We start from the raw sequence: 23,465 nt of genomic DNA, 5'->3' as shown, positions 1-23,465 counted from the left end.
TCTGAGTATGTAAAATGTAACTCAAGCTGATTCATCTCTGTATTTTATTGACTGATCAGTGTTTACAAAGTGAATTAAAGACTTTTGTAATAGACTATATATGAATCTCAAAAGTTATATAAACCCATATTTGCAGTAGTTACACAGTAAATCTGGCAGTGTTTTCTTTCTGACTGTAGAAAATGAACTTTTGTCCTTTTTAAAAAAGTTCAATTTATCAACCTGCTTTGCTCTTTTCTGAACAGAATGGTTCATTTGGGACTCAAAAACCAAATAAACACATGGATTGTAACATACAGTTTGGACTTAACTTTAGCTCAACCTTCACCATCTTGTTCCAAAAATCTGTGCTACTTAAGAAAAAAAAACAACAACACATGCAATCACCAAGGCACATTTGTCAAGATCGGCAATACAGAAATAAGAATGAATGGGATCAACCTGAGGAGCTCTGCCCTCTCAAGCTGTTTCTTTTCTCTGATCAGTGGAATCCAGAACACGAAGCTGTACTATGAGCAGGCTAACAGGTTATGACCTGTTTTTTCTCTTCATTCCTGCTCCATCTTTTATCATTACGTTCCCTCTATTTGTATTTCTCAATTTGCAAAACCCTGACAGGCTTCACATAACTAAAATCAATGTCTTTTGTGAAAGAGAGTGGCCTCTTTTCACCTTAGCAGGAATGGGCAGCTTGGGCATTTCAGACTGACCAAGTGCTGGTGTTTATATACACTGACTCTAACGCTTGGGAAGACAACACATTTAGGGATTCTAGGTTGCATCTTAAAGTGTTATCACAAACACTGTCACTTTATTTGGAGCACTTGAGATTGTTCAAACCCTGTGGCAATCATCGTTTGATTCTTAGGTAAGAAAAGTAGGTTCATCTCCATATAAAGAAAGAAGACTGAGATGTATAGAACTTTGGCACTAGCTCCTGAATAGCAGCCAATCAGTGGAAAACCAGCACTGGTGTTTAGAATAATCTCTACACCATTCTGAGAAGTCTGAGAAAAGTGAGGAGAAGAGAAAATTTGAAACCCAATTACTTCTGTGCCCTTTTTTCTTACTTAGGGTTTAAAATACTTTTCCTTGGCAAACTCAAGGAGAATTACACTGAAAGACACAGGCTAATACCAAATCAGAACAGGTATGTGGCCACTTCTGCTCTTGGTCCCTAGAGAGAAGTAAAAGGCATAGGTGTGAATGCTATGGCAAAGATGGAAATTCTCCACCAAACTGTGTCTGTGTGAGAACAAAAATTGCGTAGCTTTGCTGAAAGGAATGTATAAATGTGATAACCTAAGCTAAATCTGATGTATAAGGGTGGGGTCCTTGCCCCAGCAGAACTCTCCAGCAATAGGTAGGGCTGCTGAGAAAGCGTGAACCCCTATTACTGAAAACAGTCCGGTAGAGGTGAAATGGCCATCTATTTAGGGCTGTAGGAAAAGATAGTCTTTAAGATTCTAAAGCTATGCTGTCCAATACAGTAGCCACTAGTCACATGAGGCAATTTAAATGTAAATTAATTAAAATTAAATAAAATTCAGGGGCACCTGGATGGTTCAGTTGGTTAAGAGTCTGGCTCTTGGGGCGCCGGGGTGGCTCAGTCGGTTAAGCGTCCGACTTCGGCTCAGGTCATGATCTCGTGGTTTGTGAGTTCGAGCCCCGCGTCGGGCTCTGTGCTGACAGCTCAGAACCCGGAGCCTGTTTCGGATTCTGTGTCTCCCTCTCTCTCTCTGACCCTCTCCCGTTCATGCTCTGTCTCTCTCTGTCTCAAAAATAAATAAACGTTAAAAAAAAATTAAGAAAAAAAAAAAGAGTCTGGCTCTTAACTTAGGCTCAGGTCACGATCTCACAGGTTCATGCCTGGAGCCTGCTTGGGATTCTCTCTCCCTCTCTCTCTGCCCCTCCCCCCCTTGAATAAATAAATAAACTTAAAAAAATAAATAAAATAAACGTAAGAATTTCTGTGATTGTTAAAAAAATTAAAGAAAATTAGGAATTCCATTTCTCAGTTCCACTAGCCCTGTTTCCAGTGTTCTGTGGCTGCATGTGTCCAGTGGCTACCATATAAGACAATGCAGAGAGCATCTTCACCACCACAGAAAGTTCTATTGGAGAGCCCCACTTACAGTGTGTCAGACACGATCTCGGACTTGAGAGATCTTATAATTTCATATGGAAGATGGAATGGTATGCGGGGTGTGGCACAGGTCAGCTTTTGGAAGCCTGGATGTATTCTTTTAATCCTCTTAGAATAACCTCTCTGTTCTCCTGCAGAAGGCCTTTGGATCAGACAATCTCACTGTGACTAAGCACTTGCTATTGAGTAAGTTAAATGCTCAGCACAGGCAAAAGAAGCTGAGACACCGTCTGAAGACAGATCACACCTCAAATTGCATAACAAGGACCATGAGTGGTTTATTTGGAACCGAAGATCAGAGGTCATGGGTCTTCACCAATGGTAAACATGGTACAGAGATCATCATATTTTACACAACAGTAGTTTTACTTATGCATGACCCTTTGGACTTTCTGGTCTACTCAGCTATAAAAATATTGGCAACCCATGAGTCTGCTCTTTGTGATTGGTTTTCCAACTAACATTTCCAATTTAGTGATCAAAACCCAGATCCAGAGCCTTAGCCAGCTATCTTTGTTGATACAAGGTATCAGCAAGGTGAGAGAGTTTAGATGGCAGGATATAAATCCAGTTACACTGCTGGAGACAATTCAAAGGTATGTGCTTTGCCAGTGGTGATAGTCGTGTGCATGAAGGACACGCTAGTATTAATGGCGACTAATTATTCCCTAGTGAATTTTTCAAGTTTTATTCATCATGATCCTCAAATGCATTTATTGTGTTCTAGAATTATGTAGCAAGTTAGAGGCTATCTTCTAAGAGTTTATAATCTAAGATGAAAAGCTTTGAAACCAAACCAAGGGACATTATCCATTATACCCCTCGGACACTACAGATGCGCAACTTAAACATAGAAATCTACACAGAAGTTAAATAATAAATTGAAAAGGGCTTAGACTGCTTCCTCTTTTCTTTCATCATTTAGATGGCACTTCACCCTAGTTGTTAGTTTGGAGATTTCTGGACTTTTCTTCAAGTAAGAAATGACTCACAGTATAGGCTTAAGACTAGCATAAGACTATAGGGTCTCTGAACCGCTAATGTGTTTGTATGGACACCCATATTATATTTCTATTGGAGCATTTAGTCTGTAGCTTGCATTTTAATTGCTAAGTACGTATCTGTCCTTCCTGAAGATTGTAACCTCCTTGAGGATATTACTCATTTTTGTGATCCTCCAAAGTAGTATTTGAGGGGTCCCTCAAATAGTCTCTTAACTATTTTTTTTTTATAGTCCGCAAGGCTGACTACTTGTTGAATTGGAATGGCTTCTAGGGCATTTCTTTCATTAGACTTAGTTGGTAGACAGAGGAACTTGGCTAAGACATTATCAAAAGGCCATGTCTCCAGCTGAGCTTTTAGTACTACCTTGAGGGTGGTAGTGGTTCACTATGGAGCTCTATTTTATATTGTGATTTGTAGCTATGGTTGTTTTCCTCCAGTGGAAAAGAACCTTGTCTTAGAAGATGGGTATTAGGCATTTGTAACTGAGGGAATAGTTCTGGGATGTTCAAAGAGAAGGAGGGACAAAGAAGACATATGATGAATACGAAAAGAAGAGAATCAGGGTTGGGCTGAAACACTCCAAATTGCCAAGGCCTTTGGAGGTTCCGTGCCACTCCTCCATCATAATTAGAAAATACTGACATTCAGAGCTGGTTTAAATGCTTCCATCAGTCTAAAAAAAAGTGTTGCCTGGTTTTGCTCTCTAACCATGCTCAGTAATTAGAAACATAAGGCACTGTACTGGATGCTTGCTTGAGAACCCACCCCTCCCAAGCCTGGTGTCATTACCCATTGGCTATCAGACTTTTATCTTTTCTCACCATCTCTCAGGAGCCTCAGCCCAGGTCACAGGAAGAGCGTGCGGTTGCCACGGGCATTCCTGAGAAAACCTGGAGACCTCCGGCGCCACCTCAAACTCTAAAGCACGCGAAGAAACTCATTTTGCCAGCCTACTTCCTAGCTGGAGCTCTATAAATCTATACTGCATTGGGAAGGCAGTAGTTCAGGTATGGAAAGACAGGTTTTCAAACCAAAAGAGTCATAGGGAGGATCTTTGTGACAACCAGCTTGAAAGGACATCCTCGTTTGTTTCTGAGAACAAGAAAGCTGCTCTGACAGCTGATCCTACAGTTCCTCACGCTCTTGCTCAAAAACCTGTATTTTGCAGAATGTAGGAGCAGAACACCATCTAAGAAGCAAAAGCAGCAGCAGCAGCTTTTTACCTTGGACAAAATCCACAAGGAAAACAGAAAAATGCTTGTAATCAAGGACTTCAACTCAACAGGCACCTAGCTTGTCAAATGAAAACATGTGGCGGCCACCTGCTAAGCATCTTAAAGAAAAAAAGATACCTTCTTGTTTTTCTACCTGATCTAGTCTCTTTGGAGCATATTTGCATTTCCCGGTTTTTCACACTCAAACAGTGCTGTCCACACTCTGTATAAAGATGACTAAGCAATTTTGTATTAAGTAACCAAAGCAAGTCCTGCCAATTTTAGAATAATTAAGTTTCTGCCGTCTAATATAAACAGTTCCAAGAACTGCATGCAGCCTACCAAAAGTATATATTACAAGTAGTCAACACTGTGGCCAGCTGGCAGGCAGATCAACCTATTAAAGTAGAATTGTTCAGAATTCAGAGTATTATTTTTCTTTTCTCCCATTATTTTTTCTGCATCCAACTTTGTTTCTTTGGGATTGTTTTCAAGTATACAAAGCAAGAAACTGTTGCGGAATTGCACCTCCTGTAAACGAATGAGCTTTTCTCTTGAGATCCTTTGGAGCACACAAATCATTCCCATTTCAACCCCTGTCTACACAGGCAGCCAAAGCAAAATGGAGCAAGTGAATCTATTTTGTTCCCACTCAAGCTGAAGTGTTCATTTTGCTTGACCATAAGAAAGGTCTACAGTGACCACTAGACAAATGAATGTGCACATTAAATCCTATGCCCACTGGGCACTGAAAATATCTTTCTGACCACTGATCCTTGTACTGCCTTTGCCAGGTAGCTTGGTGGGCCACAATTTATTGCTAATAAAACTAAAGTCATGGATTCAATACCACCAGGAATGAGTTAACTGTTTAAGATAAAAAAACCCTTAAACTATTGCCATGTGCTATGACATTAATCTTGGCCAGCTATAATGGCAGATGTGGCTTGACAAGTTTAAGTTGAGAAAATAGAGATGGTTAGACTAAACCCACTCCACCATAACCCTCAATAGAGTGTAGGGTCAAATGAGTGTGAGTGTAGCATCATACAAAAAGGTCTCTAAATATTCAATTGCATTATAAGCCCTGTTGTCTTCTTCACTGTGAATAAATTCACACATAATCAAGAGGGGTTAAGGCTCTACAATCATCACTACAATGAAAACTTCAGTAAAAACGTTCAACAAATATTGTGAAGTAATATTCACATACTAACCACTTTGCTTGGTATGGCATGTAAGCTGTCAATGCAACTATTCTGCCCTCTCTGGGCTTATAATCTGAGAGTGGAGACAGGCAATAAATAAAGAAAATACAAATTGGGATAAGGGTTAGAAAGGAAAAACACTGTTCCAAGAGAGAACTACAGAAGAGACCTAATGCTTTTCTTTGGGCTAGAATAGGATATAGGCAGTAACAGCTTTTTCAAACAGGAATGATATTAATACACATAGAGACATGCATTCATAAAGAGAACATGAGTTTGTAAGACCAGAGTTTATATTCATTAAACAAATACATATATATATATATATGTATATATATATATATATATATATATATATATATATATATATATATAGACATCTGTTTTGTTCCAGACACTCACTCTTCCAGTTGCTGATAAATCAAACTTTTTTCTACTTGTCTCTCTTAAAGAAGTGGGTGAGGAGTAAAGTAGGTAGTCAGGTTTGAGGGATGGTGAATTATTCTTACCCCTTCTTTCACACCTCAGGTCCTGTGTAAGTAATAGAAAACTAAGGACATATCAGCTGCTGTCTACCACAATTTATACAGACAAACAGAATCCACTTAAGATATTAACTTCACATGGCTAAAGTAGGAGGCATGAATGAGGGCATCTTTCTGGAAACCATCCAGCTCAGTGAACTTCTGACAAGAAAAGCATGTTTCCCACCCACTATTAAGCCAAAATTTGTTGACTGAAATGAAGCTGGTCCACTTTGTTTTTTCAAACTTTGGTTCATGATTCCAAGAAACGAACAGTCCATAATAAATTTACCCCGGTGGCAGAACATCTCACAACCAGCTTTTCCCCTTTGAATACCCCCAAACAGACCTTTTATTTGTTGACATACAGCCCCTGGACATTCATGAAAACAGGATGTTCTATTGCTGCTTTTTAAGTTAAATGGATTTAAGTCAGGGTCTCAGCCGAATTTCAAAAACAGATGTTACACAGCAGAAAGGCTGAAGTGACCCCAGCAATGAGAGGCTATTTCACTTGAACTTGGAATATTCTTTGTTAGGAGAAGCAATCAAAGGTGCCTTCAATTGGAAACAGGAGCAACCCAAGGTGTACTACTGTCTCCAATCAGTGATGGCCTGTGGGTCTGGGAAGCTGTTGGGCCTGTAGGACTACTGGTTTGGGGAATAAGCAGCTGAGGGCTAATGACGGGAGGCGTAAATGCCTTGGTTTTGGAGGGGGTTAGTGAGGAACAATGATCTTCCTCCCACACGACACCATCCTGAGTCTCTGTACCTTTCAGGGGCCCTGCATGAAGTGGCTTCACTGAATCCATCAAATGATTGCTGACAAGTAAACACAACTCACAGCTGGGCCACAGGCCTCAGTTCTGCAAAAATGTAGCCCTTGTTTCTGCCTCTGGGCCTTTGTCTCTGCCTCCTCTCTCTCATTACCTGTAGTGCCTTCCACTTCTACAAATCCATGTATTTTTCTAGAGTCTAGCTCAGTCCTATCTTTATTCCAGAAACATCTTTGCGCTCAACTTTTGCAATATTGTTGGTACTGTTCTTTTTGGTGATCAATCCTATATGGCTTTGTTGTTCAGATTTCTTATAACTCTCTTTCTCTTGAGCAAGTCTAAAGCTGCTCAATGTTGGGTCTACATCTCCTTTGAAATCTGCTCACAGTTCTGGGTAGCTTGCTATGCCTTTGTAGATGCAAGGGAGTATTTGCTGAATTAAGTTTATTGAAAGACTTCTGGCCTGAAAATCCAAGCTCCAAATAATGCCACAGGCTACGGCCATAAGTGATGTTTGCCTGATGTTCCTGTTTTATAGAACTGTATTTTCTGGCTTCCTTGTGGTCAGATGAGGCTAAGTGACTAGTTTTGGCCATTGAGCTGTGAGCACAAGTGTCATGTCACTTCTAAGGTAGACCATTTAATTTTTGATGTGAGACCCTTTAGGGACCTCTTTTTCTCTCTACCATAGTAACCAACAATGTTTCTAGAGAGCAGCTTGCCAGCTGGGGGCCCCCAGTAAGGATGACAAAATGGTGGACTGGAAACCTCTGCCTATCCAGGGTTAGACAGAAAGCATCAAACCCTTGTTTAAGTCATGGAGTATCAAACCCTTGTTTAAGTCATGGAGATTCTGAGTCCTGATCCCAGTATACCCTAGCTTGTCATGACTGCTGTAGCCTTGGTCAACACAGTCCATAATGAAAGTGATCTTCTGACATTAGGTAGTACATATCTATGTTTCACGCAGGGGCTTACTCAACTTATATATCTTATTTTCCTTCTGTGACTTCTAATATAGCAATAGGGATAGGTAGGTTAATCAGAACCCTGTTTGCAGGTAGGGCCCCAGGGAGCAGAAGTGGCTCATTGGCCCCATAAGCCATAAAACTGCCACTAACAGTAGGAGTCTTCACCTATGATGTGTTCACTCATTTATACCAGGGATGACAAACTCAAATGCTTTGAAGAACCAAAGAGGTGAATATTTGGGGAGTGGTGGCCCATGGGAAAACGGAGAATGCATACATTAAGAGCATTCAAAATCAAGTTAAAAACAAAATCCATGCTGGGCAAGGGAAGCACATTTGCAGGTCTATATGGGTTTCAGTTTGGCACTTTGTGACCCCTGATTTATAGAGTCATTCATTAGGGTCAAGAGTGAACCCACAAATGAACCCATACAAAATTACAGTCCACATGGAGAAGTTTATTTACTTAGCCCGTGGTTATATAGCATGTACTATGTACCAAGCACAGTTCTCAGAACTTTATAAATATCAACTTAAATCTTTCTAACAATCCATATTGTCTCCATTTTATAGATAAAAAGATAGGCCCAGAGAAGCTGAGTCATGTGTCCAAGGTCACAGAGCTAGTAAATGGTAGAGCTAGCCTGGCCCCAGAGTCTGTGCTTCTAATCACAGAACAATGCTCCATCTCAAAAGACCTGTAAATGGATAATACAAGGTAGACCGTGGCAACAACCTTGAAGATGAAATGATCTCGTGATTGACTGTACAAATGCCCCTCAGTAGGAGAGGTTTCCTGTCCAGAGGATTTGGCCTGCTCCACGTTAGGCAGGCTCACATTTGATGTTTATTAATGAAGTAAAAATGAATCTCCTGTTTATGTTCATTTGTGTATTGGCAAACTGATTTATTACTTCATTTAAGTGGGGTTTGCTTCAGGAAATAAGTTGAATTCATTCTAAAGTCTTAAAAACTAAAACATAGTACTTCACACTTTGACTGTTTCTTTGCTTTTTAAAATTTAACTAGACATGAAGGTCAGTCATCTAACTTTATCAGTTTGCATCGGTCTCAGGGCAGAGCCAAGTTTGTGGGATCTGGAGATTATTTGGGAGGCCTTCTTTAGTACTGGGGCGCCTGGGTGGCTCAGTTGGTTAAGCATCTGACCCTGGATTTCAGTTCAGGTCACGATCTCGTGGTTCATAGGTTCGAGCCCCGTGTTGGGCTCTGCACTGACAGCATGGAGCCTGCTTGGGATTCTCTGTCTCCCTCTCTCTCTGCCTCTCTCTCTCTGCCTCTCTCTCACTCTCAAAAAAAAAAAAAAAAAAAAGAAATAAACATTTAAAAAAGGAAGAGAATATTAAATGTAAAAAGTTCAGCAGGGGTCGTGGCAGAGACATGATCCCCAGGAGGGGCCCTGCCACTTCAGCTCCACTGGTTTCATGGCAAATCCACTTTGGGTTTCTCACCTCGGGTTCTTCTGAGCATTCCATCAAAATGTCACAGCACCTTAAGTTTATTCTTAATTTTCAATTGCTTTGAAACTACAATTATGTCCCCCTTAAAAAAAATGCTTCCTGAAAACCAGAATTGAAGAAACAAAGAATACCAGGAGCAGTTATACAATTATTCTTCGAAGCAGTTTGCAATAAAGTAGAATTACAGATATAGCCAGCACGTTGCTATGTGTTGCCTATAAACTGCATAATTAAGTATGATGGGTGGATGAGAGGGCAGAGAAATTTAAAATGTTATGACTCTTTGCCAAGATGAGGCCAACGAAAAACAAATAAAAGTATGGGAAATTCTAATGTACGTCAATGAACATATTATTGGACTCACCAAATTGTCTATTGCATTGAATAAAAAAAAATAGTCCAATTTATAGGAGAGAATGAAGGAATGCTAGAATTGCTAATGTAGCCCTATTCTAGCACCTGAGATGGAGAGTGTTCAATTCAATATACTATAGAAACAGTAAATTCATGAGTGACTGAAGATGTATGTTCGAGGAACGAGAAAAAGGACAGATGGTGCTAATGGTCATCACAAGCTCCCTCCCCCCCCAACCTTAAACCTCAACTTGCAACTTCATCTTTTATTTCTAAACCATTAGCCAGCATTCTGAGGGAGGTAATTAGATTGTCTCATTATAACACATGTCTTTATGTTTATAAATTGTCTAAGTCTAGAGGGAATCAGATTCACAATTATGGGCATATCTACTTATGGGAGGAATTCTTAAGAACTTGGAGAAAATGCTTTTAGAAGAACTCCTTCCTTCAGTCCCACCCTACATTTGTAATCACTCCCTCTGGGTATGATAAACACACTTTCCCCAGACACAGGATGCCTCATTCCATGATATATCCTATTCGGTCATTAAATAACAGGACTCAATATTAATGTTGGCCTTCTCCATCCCTTTAAAACAAAGTGTTTTCAGCCAAAGATATTAAACTAGTCAACCGCTCTTTTCTCCTGTCAGAGAAACAGCCAGCATCCTGAAATCACAGCTCATTTGTACCACATTGGCGTGAATATTCAGACTCCATTTGTCTCCAGCTCTTAAAAGCTGGTGTTAGAGTGAATGACAGACATTTTGTTTTGAATTAGCAGAAAGGAGGAGGAAAAAAGGCCCAAGTAATAATTTTGGCCTAAAATATCTGTTTCAGGGAATGCAGCTCTGCCCTTTCCTTAGTGAAAGTCGATTTTAAAAAAATCTAGATTTAATTTGGCATTAAATTGGACCTGGGATACAGAGAATGGTAGGAAGGAAACTTGTTTCAGATTTCCCCCCCCAGACTGCGTGCTTGTTCTACTTAAATCCTATTGGAGTATGGCTGCACAGAGTGCAAGACGTTCACTACTTCGTGTTGTTAAACATCTCAAAGTAGAGTTCAGAAGCAGCTGAATCTGTGTCCTTGGACTGTAGAAATCCAATCATTCTTGGAGCCTCAGGTAAGCCTCAGGACTTTTGCTTATTTCCATTGAAAACTATTAAATAGCACAATCATTCTTTATCTCTTTATTCATGACTATTAGACAATAGTCTGGAGAGGAGTTCTAGAAGAACCTTTCTTCTAGAAAGTACTCCTGGCACCACTGTCTATTTTTTTTTTTAATTTTTTTTTTCAACGTTTATTTATTTTTGGGACAGAGAGAGACAGAGCATGAATGGGGGAGGGGCAGAGAGAGAGGGAGACACAGAACCGGAAACAGGCTCCAGGCTCTGAGCCATCAGCCCAGAGCCCGACGCGGGGCTCGAACTCACGGACCCCGAGATCGTGACCTGGCTGAAGTCGGACGCTTAACCGACTGCGCCACCCAGGCGCCCCACCACTGTCTATTTTTCTCCCTTGCCCTCTGTGGCCCTCATCTTGGCTTGCCCACCCTGGCCCAAGCTCCTCTGTCAATAGCTGTGCTAGGCAGGAATATGTGCTTCCACAGAGGCACCTCTTAAAGCCAGGTGCAATTCTCTGACCAGGAAAACTCCATCATTTGGCCAAAGTTACAAAATCCGCATATGGTGATGCTGGAATGTCCTCTTACCCTTCCTAACATGAAGGTTTCCAGAATGTTGATGAGACTATGGGAATCTGTGTTCCTCCTGTTCCCTCAATCCCTAACCAAACTTGGGCTCACTGCATATTTTCATCCTATACCATATGACAAGGACTTGAGTGTGGGCTCTTGAAGGTGAGACTCTTGAGGAAGGAGTGGATTCAAGACATTTTCACATATGAGGCTGGTTCTACAACCCCTACCAGAAATCTAGAGAGAGGATTCTTAGTGTAAGAAAGACTCCTTCAGATCCTGTGATAGCAAGTTTGGGCACACTTGAACTAAAAAAGAGACTGAGCACTTTATTAAAGGTGTCCAGGGAGACTTGTTCTGTAAAACTCAAGAAAAGAGGAAGAAAAAAACTTCTCTTTCCACTCCATCTGGAGCTTCAACTGACTCCAAAAATATTGGCCCACTGTGGTTATAAAATCTCCCATTTATGCTTTTCTTAAACAAGGGCAAAGACTTACAACTCAAAGCACTTCTTTTACATGCTCATAGGAAAATCATCTTTCTCTCCAAACCTTGTAGCTGACTGAAATTAATGAAACACAGTTGAGAGGCACCTATGCTGGCCACTGGCCACCATTCATTTGGAACACCCCATCTAGGCCATTCATGGATTGTAGAGCCATTTTCTCTTGACTACAAAATTTCTCCTTTCTCATCTTAGGTAAATAGCAATTTGAGTAAAAATCACTGGGGCAAACCATAAGAGACTCTTGGATACTGAGAACAAACTGAGGGTTGATAGGGGTTGGGGGGAGGGGAAAGTGGGTGATGGGCATTGAGGAGGGCACTTGTTGGGGTAAGCACTGGGTGCTGTATGCAAACCAATTTGACAATAAATTATATTATTAAAAAAATCACTGTCAGGTGTCACTGATACTTTAGGCAGCTGCATAAAAATTGGCATATTTTCCGCTACTCAAAGAACACCAAGACAGAAGTGTGGAAGTGGGTAGATGAAGAAAGCTGGCATCTCACAGTTAACTAGAGAAAATGGGTGGGGTTTGTAGAGAAGAAGGAGGAAGTTTCCAGAACTCAGATGGTCTCTTCCACTGTTACCAGACAATCCAAGGAAAGATCAAGGTTTTGCTAAAGAAAGAGAACTAAGAGAGAAGGAGAGAGAAAGAAAAAAAAATTGCAAAAAGAGAATCTAAAGTAAGAAAAGTAATACTTCAGAAAATAAAATAAATGGATAAATATTTTTCCTTCTTTTATTTGTCACAGAAATCAGGAAAAACTAAGGAAACTAGTGCTGGGATAAACATGGCCTCATTAGAAATGACATTTCTGGTGGGACCCAGAGAGAAGATTGCTATGGCTGTCATGACCCATGGCCCCTCCATACTCTACCAGCTTCCATTCTGGCCTGGCTGCAAAACCCTAAAATATTGCCAAAGCCTCCTGGAGGGCATAGGTAGAGTGGGGAAACCAGTAGGGATCAACATACTAAAGAAGGAGTTCAGTGCAAAGGATGTACATTCCCCTCTACTGAGCCCTTTACTGACTGTCTAGACAAGATAATGTTCAATGGCACCAGTCTCTGAGAAAGATCTACCTTCTGTCTCTTTGGAGACAGACTCCCCTACTGTCCAGTCTGATCAGCTCTGATTGGCTGATGAAGAAAATGGCTCCAAAGGAAGGTGTTGATGTATGAGGCCCCCTTGGCAGAAACTTAGGGAGTCAAACCTATGCTCATGGGTGCAGTTTATTAGATGGGACAAGCCCCACGGGAATGGTTTGGGGGCATATCCCCAAAGGAAAGGACACAAGAAGAAAATAGGGCCAAATAAATGAGAAAAAGAAAGACATACACATGAGTTAATATACCTGTTCTTTTGTTTAAAAAAATTTTTTTTTAACATTTATTTATTTTTGAAACAGAGAGAGACAGAGAATGAGCAGGGGAGGGGCAGAGAGAGAGGGAGACACAGAATCTGAAACAGGCTCCAGGCTCTGAGCTGACAGCACAGAGCCCGACGCGGGGCTCAAACTCACGGACCGTGAGATCATGACCTGAGCCAAAGTCGGATGCTGAACCAACCAAGCCACCCAGGCACCCCAATATACCTGTTCTTACAAACCCTCATTAAGAGTAGCATGTAGATTTCTTTATCATGGGAGGATTCCTCTGTTATTTACCAGGAAAACCTTCTACACACCAATTTCTGGTGGCATTTTGGAAACACTGCTCCTCTCTCTCCACACAATCTCTCTGGATGACCTCATCCACTGCCATGGTTCTAATTCCTAAGTAAAGATTATGACTGAAAACATCTCTGTCTCCAGCTCTCACCTGAGCTTCAGGTGGACTATACCCTTGATGTCCCTTAAGTCCTCACACTCAGTATATCCCCATCGAAGCTCATCGGCCTTCCCTCTTGTCTCCTGGAACAACGTTCTCATGGAAGAGTGATGGGATCTGGGGCAGGCTCATGCTATTTATTGTCTCCTACCTTTTTGAGGAGAGAGGTAATTCTCCTGATGTCAGCTAATCATATTTTTCTTTCAGCCCCTCTCCTGTCTTGACTTATTTCTACCTGTTGTGGTAAAGGGCAGCAAATGTGGTAAAGGGCACTAATAATCATCACTGGGAGATAGTCTTAAAGCAAATAAATTATAGGTTCAGAAGTTACATCTAATCATCTATTCACTCACTCATTCATTCATTCATTCAATATTATTAAATATCTATTATATACACAACTTCTACTGCTGTGAGAGATGTAAAAGCCACACTCTTCCATTTCAAAAATTGCACAATGTCATTGGACAATGAGAGCCGCACAATAAAGGGCTATAACACATCACAGAATAACCAGTGTTCTGAAAGCAATGTCAATGCAGAGGAAGTTCAGGAGAGAGGAATCTGAGGGAAGTGCATCTGCAATAAACTAAAAATCAGCATGTTAGGGGCGCCTGGGTGGTGCAGTCGGTTAAGCGTCCGACTTCAGCCAGGTCACGATCTCGCAGACCGTGAGTTCGAGCCCCGCGTCGGGCTCTGGGCTGATGGCTCAGAGCCTGGAGCCCGTTTCCGATTCTGTGTCTCCCTCTCTCTCTGCCCCTCCCCCGTTCATGCTCTGTCTCTCTCTGTCCCAAAAATAAATAAACGTTGAAAAAAAAAATTAAAAAAAAAAAAAATAAAAATAAAAATCAGCATGTTAGAAACACATGATGATGGGCTGGTGTGGATTGAATTGTGTTTCCCCAAATTTATATGTTCAAGTCCTAACCCCCAGTCCTTCAGAACATAACCATGTTTGAAGATCAAGTTTTTAAAGAGATGATAAACTTCAGGTGAGGTGATTAGGTGGGCCCTAATCTGGTAGGACTGGTGTCCCTGTCAGAAAAGGAGAGGTTGGACACATGGAGAGAGACACCAAACACGTGTGCACACTGCAGGCTGGCATGTGAAGACATGGGGAGAAGACTGCTATCTGCAAGCCAAGTAGAGAGGCTTCAGAAGAAACCAAACCTGCAGACATCTCACCAGGACTGTGAGGAAATTTCTGTTGTTTAGGCCACCTGGTCTGTGATAGCTTGTTATGGCAACCCGAGCAAACTAATACAGGCTGCAACAGATAGAATCGGAAAACAATTGCCTGAGAACCACACTGAATTCCCAAAAAACTTTCCCTCCTACTGGTGCCACCCTGGGCAAAACTGTGAACAAGTGAAGTTTCCCTTACTTTCTCCAGCCTCTACCTTCTGCAATCCCCTCTTTCTGCCCCCCAGTAACCCTTCTGCCTGTGGAACTTCTCCTCCCAGCTGAGGAGGGTTCATGGGAAGTGACTGGCACTTACTGCCCCTGAAATCACCAGTGTCTGTGCAAAGGTGAGCTTATTCACTGGGGAAGACTGACTCATGACCTCTCTGTCCCCTCAAGTCAACAGCATTCTTTGCAGGAAGTGAGGACTTCATTACTGATCTGGGACTGTTTTGCTTAAGATACATATGCAGGAAAAAAATAGAGCAAAAAATCAAATTATAATTTTTTAACATTTATTTATTTTTGAGAGAGAGAGAGAGAGAGAGAGAGAGAGCAAGCACAAGCAGGGAGGGGCAGAGAGAGAGGAAGACACAGAATCGGAAGCAGACTCCAGGCTCTGAGCTGTCAGCATAGAGCCCAATGTGGGGCTCAATCTCACAAGCCTTCGAGCCGTGAGACCATGGCCTGAGCTGAAGTCAGCCACCCAACCAACTGAGCCACCCAGGTGTCCCGCAAAAAAATCAAATTATAAAGCAGAAAAACAATTCTTTCCAAATCTGACAGATGAATTGGTATATAAACCATGAGGACTGTAGCAGAAAGACTGGCTTCTCACAATGCATCTTTAGGGGCCAGAATTTAGAAAATCAGGCAGAGAGGCTAGGAGCAGAGCCTCCCCATCCCCGTCAATCACATAAACGCTACTCACAGGTAAACGATCAGATGTCTACTTCTGAGCCTTCCAGTTGATCACCAATCCCTGCAGAATTTGGTTGAAGGATCTCCAAACGTTTTAATGACACCTGGTATAAAAGTAGGATGAAGTAGAATGAATTTTAGTTAATGTAGACCACATATTTAAAATATCATTTCTTCCTCAGGTACTATTATGAGTTAGGACCTTAAAGGGGAAATAAAGCATAGACAGAAATGGGTACTGTGCACTTGTATGTTAAAGAATATGAATACAATTATTCCAGAGTCAACCCCTAACTTATTCTAGATAATGGGGTAGAGAAGGTGGTATAGTAAATACAAAACAGGGAATTCTACAAATGCCAATAATCAGAGACAAAGGCTTTAGAACACAGTCAAGGACACCCCTTCTCCAAACCCGACCCTCAATCCTTCTAAGCTTCAGACTCTCAAGAACCTTTCTCCACAGTCTTCTGCTGGTGATGGTCAGGAACTTGACTAATCAGTAGAAGAAGAAGGTCTGGAGGATTACAGATAATTATAGAAATGTACTAGTAGATAATCTAGAGTTAACCTGCACTTGAAACACATTAGTAAATAGTAAACATTAGAAAGACCACAGAAATGGCAACTGTGACAGTAAATCACCGTCACACCCCTAAGCCTGCCCCCAACATGATGCAACAAGGGCTTCTTTTTTTTTTTTTTTTTTTTTTTTTTTAAATTTTTTTTTTTTTCAACGTTTATTTATTTTTGGGACAGAGAGAGACAGAGCATGAACGGGGGAGGGGCAGAGAGAGAGGGAGACACAGAATCGGAAGCAGGCTCCAGGCTCCGAGCCATCAGCCCAGAACCCGACGCGGGGCTCGAACTCACTGACCGCGAGATCGTGACCTGGCTGAAGTCGGACGCTTAACCGACTGCGCCACCCAGGCGCCCCGCAACAAGGGCTTCTAATGAGTATGAAATGCAACTTTGGGCTTTTAATGTTTGCCTTTAATGGAGCAGAGTAATGGGTCTCAAGTGGACCTTAAGAATATAGCTTTGCCTTCCTCCAACCCCACCCTCTGCCACTTGGCATTGGAAGAAAACAGAAGCTCACAGAGGTTAAGGGACGGGCTTGGAATCTCACTGCTAGAAACTAGGCTTGGATTCCTAGATTCTCATTTCAGCTTTCACAAGTAAAAAACAAAACAAAAACCTGCTTAGTGTGTTACTTAAAGTTTGTGTCTATCTGAGGAAGGCTGTTTTGCAAACTAGGAGTCAGGGAAACTTGAGGGCTCACAAATTCATCAGCAAACCCAGGAGCCATCCCTTCCCCCCCTCCCCTTCTTCTTTCCTTTTTCTTCCTCTTCCTCTTCCCCCTCTCCTTCTCCTTCTCCTTCTCCTTCTTTTTTTTTTAATTCAAGTTAGTTAACATATAATGTAGTATTGGTTCCAGGAGTAGAAGTTAGTGATTTATCACTTACATATAACACCCAGGGCTCACCCCAACAAGTGCCATCCTTCCTGCCCATCACCCATTTCCTTAACCTTGAGCAGCCACTCAGGCCATCTCTAGCTCCTCTCCCTCAACCTCTACCACCTCTTCCTAGGGGTCTCGGGTCCTGAGTGCAAACATCTACTTTGTATTGCCATACATTTAAAGTACCTTGCTCAGCATTCTGGGATGTGGGCCCTCATCTTAAGGAGACTAAAATCCAGTTAGAGGCTAAAATCCAGTTGGGACTAAAATATATAATTACATTTCTGGGTTACAAAGCCAGAAAATGACAAGAGCTCCCAATCCCATTTAAATTCCTTTTCTTCTATTGTGGGTCCAAGTTTGGAGGTCTTTTCTATAAATCTGAAGAGAAGGGGATGATAAAATGGTGAGGCATTTCCTAGCTGGAAAGATTGCCTAAACCTGCTTCATAATCTGGTTCCTCACAGCTCCTGGTCCCCTCCCAGCATGCAGTAGAATATCAAGAAATGACTGTTGAATGAATGAATGGAATCCATGGGTGAGTTTCCTGAAACTATAGGCCAAATTTTGTGCATATTAACTTTCATTACCTTTTAAGGCAGTCTCCATTTTTCTTCCCCCCAGAATGAGAACCAGTTGCTAAATAATTAGCAGAGTCCTTGAGGATGGAATTTAGATGAGAATCAATTACAAAGAGTGCTCCTATAAGTAAATTTATACACAAACATGGCTGGAGAACCTCTATGTGCCAGGAACATATCAAGGATATGAAAAAGAACAAACAGCTGTGGTACTTGGCCTTATGGTACTTATTGTGTAGTGAATCCCTAGAAAAGGTTTCTCAGACTGATTGCACGTCAAAATTTTCAGGCATGGAGGCTTTTAAAATATATATGGGACACTCCAGAGAGGTGTCCAGGAATCCACACCTTAAAAAAGCCTACACTTGGAATGTGATGTAGATTATAGTACCCTCCCCACAGAGGCCTCCCATCCTTGACCCTCAGGCTTCAACAAAGACATCAGAGACTAGAAAAAGGCAAGAGTTACTTGCCAGGATTATAACTGAACATACTGAGAGATATTTAAATTGGTAGAGAAAATAATTCACATTATCTTCCCCAAACCTTCTTGCAGGGTCAGTATTTATTTGCCCAGTTTTCCTTTCTGCCCTTTCAATTCTGTCAGTATTTCTATTTGTTTAATTAATTAATTTTTAATTAAAAAAATTTTTTTTTCAACGTTTATTTATTTTTGGGACAGAGAGAGACAGAGCATGAACGGGGGAAGGGCAGAGAGAGAGGGAGACATAGAATCGGAAACAGGCTCCAGGCTCTGAGCCATCAGCCCAGAGCCTGACGCGGGGCTGGAACTCACGGACCGCGAGATCGTGACCTGGCTGAAGTCGGACGCTCAACCGACTGCGCCACCCAGGTGCCCCAGTTAATTTTTAATTTAAATTTCAGTTAGTTAATATACAGCACAATATTCGTTTCAGAAGAAGAATCCGGTGATTCATCACTTACATACTACACCCAGTGCTCATCACAACAAGTGCCCTCCTTAGTACCCATCGCCCTTCTAGCCTATCCCCTACCCACATTCCTCCATCAACCCTCAGTTTGCTCTCTATCATTAAGAGTCTCTTGTGGTTTGTTTTCCTTTCTTCTCTTTTTATTTTTGAATTTAGGAATGAATATAGGAAAAATAGAGAAAGAAAATGCTATTAGTGGGATTTTTTTTTTTTTTTTTTTGGTTTATAGTATCTGGGTCTATGTTCATGAACTATCTTGTTAATGAGACAAAGAGAAAAGAAAGGCTTTCAAGAGGAACCATAAAGAGAATGGCAAAGTGAATGAAAGTAGAGTTTGTCTTCAGATATACTTTGCTTTCTATTTTCCAATTTAGAATCCAAGGGCTGCAAAACTGATGAAGCTCTTACTCTCTATTTTAAGATCTTTTTCTACCTTCAGTGACTTTGCAACTTCAAATAGATTCCTGGGTGAACGAGTACTCACTGGATCCCTTTAAGCTTTTAATTCAGTGCCTAACACATGTATGCTGGCTGGCCTGGCTCAGAGGCAGTTGCCAAAATTCTCTGCAGGCAAATCTGATTCTAGACTGGATGGTAAAGAAGGAAAAGACCTGAGATGAAGGAAGAGGGGAAGGAAGAGAGAACAGGGTTGTGTTAAGCAAGTGAGCCTGTCTTCCTTCCACAACCCCTTTTCTAGTCAGTGGTGAACGGTCAGGTCCTATTTACTGCTCTTTTGATTGAACCGTCTGCTCAGGCATGTGGGGACATTAGGGTTTTATATGAACGCATGTGCTATGGGAGAATCAAGGTGTAACAAAAAGAAAGGAGAAATTTATCTCCTCTCAATCAGACTTGTAGTCCTCCAAGAGTAGTGATTTTCTTAAAAACTTCAAAAACTAGCTAAAGCCATTCAGTAGCATGAGAAACAGAAACTAGCACCTTCCTAGGTTACACAAATGAAAAAGCATCGCCAGTACATATTTGCAAAAAGTGATTACAAGTCTACCTTAAAATTCCTACCACAAGTATTCACAGAAAGATGCCATTTTCCAAAAGGATACCAAAAGGGAGGGTCTAAAATGTTAATTTATCATAACAGTAGTTATTGCAAAGGTTAAATTAGGGATCTTTTATAAAAAATGAATAACTTTGTATAGCCATTAAGAACCAGGTTTTAATTAATTTAAAATTTTACCTTTAAAATGTGGTTGAATTAGTACCCCTTGATTTTAACATTAACATTAATATTAATATTTATATTTAAAAATCTCCCATGACTTTTATAATATGCTCTGCTTTCATTATGGACATATAAATACTATGGTTTTTTTTCTCTTTTTGCTTTAAAGTTTATTTTGAGAGAGAGAGAGAACACATGTGTGCAAACAGGGGAGGGGCAGAGAGAGAGAGAGAGAGAGAGAGAGAGAGAGAGAAAATCCCAAGCAGGGATTTTCTGCACTGTCAGGGCAGAGCCCGATGTGGGGATTGAACTCATGATCCGTGAGATCACGACCTGAACCGAAATCAAGAGTTGGACGCTTAACTGACTGAGTCACCCAGGCGCCTCATAAATACTACATATTAAGGACTCTTAGTGCCAGGCCTTGTGCCAAGCACATGGTACACATCTATCTCATCTGATTGCTATAGCACCCTAGTGAGGTATGTATTCTTATCTTAGGGTAAGCACTGAGAAGTTCATTTTATTTAAGTCATTCGCCTCCGTTCACTCAGCTAGTAAGAAGTGAAGCAAGTATTCAAACTCAAGGGCTGACCCAGCCTGATGGGTGTATTGGAAGGATACATGCCCACATTCACTTATTCACTGAGTGGGTACTCTGAGCCACACAGAGATGAACAAGGGCTGCTTTCACAGAGCTGCTGTTCTTGTGCAGTAGGAACAACACAGGTGTTTCTGATAACGAGTAAATAAAACAGCATGCTGTGACCGAGGGCCACCAGAAGGTCACTGGAGGCCGCATAGTGAGAGATGGTCTCTCCAAAAAGAAGACATCTAGGCTGAAAATACATTGCTAGGAGGGAACAGCCCATGTGAAGATCTAGGGAAAGAGTGTTCCAGGAGGATCCCTTGAGAATCCCAGCATGAGATGGAGGCTTTTGTAAGTTCTGTGTGCTCTGTGATCATGAAACTCTTTCAAGTTATTTGCCCCCTATGGGACTCAGGCTTTATCTCTCTGTTGGCAGAGTATACAATGTTGGAAGATGTGCTGAATGAGGACTTACCAAAAATGATCCTCTAAGCGCTGCCTTTGTTGGAAATCATGACGGTGGCAGTGGTGCTGGTGATCTGTCCCTACCCAGAGAAGAGTGCCAGGGATGCACATGGTCCCCTTTGCATTCAGTGCCCAGAGTGACAGAGGTACCATTGTACCCCCTTTCACTTGGTAAGCTTGAAGAGAGTTTCTTTCTGTGGGTTTATGTGAGCTCCTTTCAGTCTTGTGCATTGGAGGCGAAGGCCGAATATTTCTTAATAATAAAAGAATGAAAAGCTATGGGACATAATCCTTGGAATGGGAAAGGAATGGTAAGTAGCTATTTCAGTCTTAGTTGGCAGGAAGTCACATAATTTGTGGGGATGGAAATTAAAATAAAATATTTAAAAATAGATCTATGGGTTTTAGTCAGAATGAGCCAGTAACAATAAAACATCACTAATTGTCTCTTGTGAATTGTCTCTCTTTTTCATTTATAGTTGAATATGGGAGCTAGGAGTATTTTAGAAGGGAAGAGATATGTGATCTTAGGGAATTTAGTCACTTAAATAAATACTAACGAGTGAACTGACCTTGACCAAGTCATTTAACCACGTTAGGCCCCTCAATTCCTTCATCTGCAACATGAATTTTCGGGAATGGAGTTTTAAGTTCCCCCCAATTCAGATGGTTTGTATGTACTTCTATGATCTTCCAAGGGGAAAAAATGTCTTGTGTATGTCTCAGTATCTGTGAATGACATTGTTATGATTGTGAATAAAACAAGCTCAACTGAGCTCACCCTTTTCAGCATCAAACAGGCTGCTCCAAGAAGCGTATTGCTTTGCAGAGACCACAGACACTCCTACCACTTCCCCAACATTTCTAGGAGATGAGTGTATTTTATAGCTCCAAGAGAAATAATAATATATTGTAAAATAATATCTATCATTTATTGAAGGTCTACTACGTGCAAGGTACTTGATATCTGTTACCTCATGTGATCTCCAAAAGTAAACTGTGAAACTGGCTGTTTTTATTATCCCCACTTGAAAGCAAGGAAACAGATCCAGAATCACTATCATGTAGTCAGTAAGTAGCAGAGTTGGAATTACAACCCAGATTTGGTGGACTCCAAAGCTCTTCCCATGACCAAAAACCTGGAGGAGTCATAGTCGCCAACAATGACATTTCTTCTACTCTTTTGAGAAAAGCATCTGGGGATATAATCTCAGTAGGACCCTTGGAGAATTCATCCATGAAGAGGGGGCAGACTGAAGGTCCATGGAGTGATACAAATTCATCTCAGCCCTAATTAAACTAAAGTGAACTTCCCAATCTATCAAACTACCAGAACATGGGTAACCCTCTCTGGAGGAAAGCCATATCATCCAGGACTTCAACTGGATATGCATATGGAAAAAACGAAAACTAAGTCTTGACTTCTGTTTAACACCATATCCTCCACCCCCAAAAGTTCCAGATTGAGTGTGGATCTCAATGTAAAAGCTGATACATATAAGCTTTCAGAAAAAAAGTAGAAGATACATCATGTTCTTGAGACAGGTAAAGATTTTGTAAATCACTAACCATAAAGAAATAAAATTGATAAATTTCACATTGAAATTAAGAACCATAAAGAGAGTGAAAAAATTAGCATTACATATATCTGACAAAGGACTTGTATCCAGAATATATAAAGAATTCCCATAAACCAAGAAGAAAAAGATAGATGACCTATTAGTAAAATGGGTAAAGACTTTGATAGGCACTTCACAAAAGAGGATACTAAAATGGCCAATAAGTTGGGGCGCCTGGGTGGCGCAGTCGGTTAAGCGTCCGACTTCAGCCAGGTCACGATCTCGCGGTCCGTGAGTTCGAGCCCCGCGTTGGGCTCTGGGCTGATGGCTCACAGCCTGGAGCCTGTTTCCGATTCTGTGTCTCCCTCTCTCTCTGCCCCTCCCCCGTTCATGCTCTGTCTCTCTCTGTCCCAAAAATAAGTAAACGTTGAAAAAAAATTTTTTTAAATGGCCAATAAGTATATGAAAAAGTGCTCAATCTTATTAATCGTTAGAAAGTTTCCAATTAAAACCACACACCATTAGAATGGCTAAAGCTTAAAAGACTGGCAATTCAAAGTGTTAATGAGCAACTGAACTCTCATGCACAGCTGTGGGAATGTAAACTGGCAGTCACTTAGGAAAATTATTTGACAGTTTCAGCTGCTGAAATGGAATATTTGTATATCCTGTGACCCAGATATCTTACTCCTAGGTATGTACACAACAAATATCCATGCAAATATTCATCAGAAGACATGAATTAGAACAGAATGCTCATAGCAGCACTTTCATAATAGCTACAAACAGGAAATCACCTCAATGCCTACCAATAGTAAAGTGGATAAGTTGTGGCAGGCAAGCAATGAAATACT

General features: G+C 41.1%; 1 protein-coding gene across 8 annotated transcripts in view; it reads right to left on the bottom strand.

Moving 5' to 3' along the window:
* Positions 1-23,465, bottom strand: part of CALD1 (caldesmon 1) — a 188,809-nt gene that overhangs the window by 107,967 nt on the left and 57,377 nt on the right. For all 8 annotated transcript variants that reach the window (XM_047094704.1, XM_047094700.1, XM_047094699.1 and 5 more), the window contains one exon: positions 15,833-15,926. The gene's annotated coding sequence lies outside the window, so the exon portion shown is untranslated. The remainder of the gene's footprint in view (positions 1-15,832; positions 15,927-23,465) is intronic.

This window comes from Lynx rufus, unplaced genomic scaffold (genome assembly GCF_022079265.1).
Source record: "Lynx rufus isolate CCGP_SWC_20201006 ecotype Redwood Valley unplaced genomic scaffold, mLynRuf1.p SCAF_4, whole genome shotgun sequence".
NCBI lineage: Eukaryota > Metazoa > Chordata > Mammalia > Carnivora > Felidae > Lynx > Lynx rufus.
Note: the sequence above shows the minus strand (reverse complement) of the source record. Positions and strands in the feature narration are given on the sequence as shown.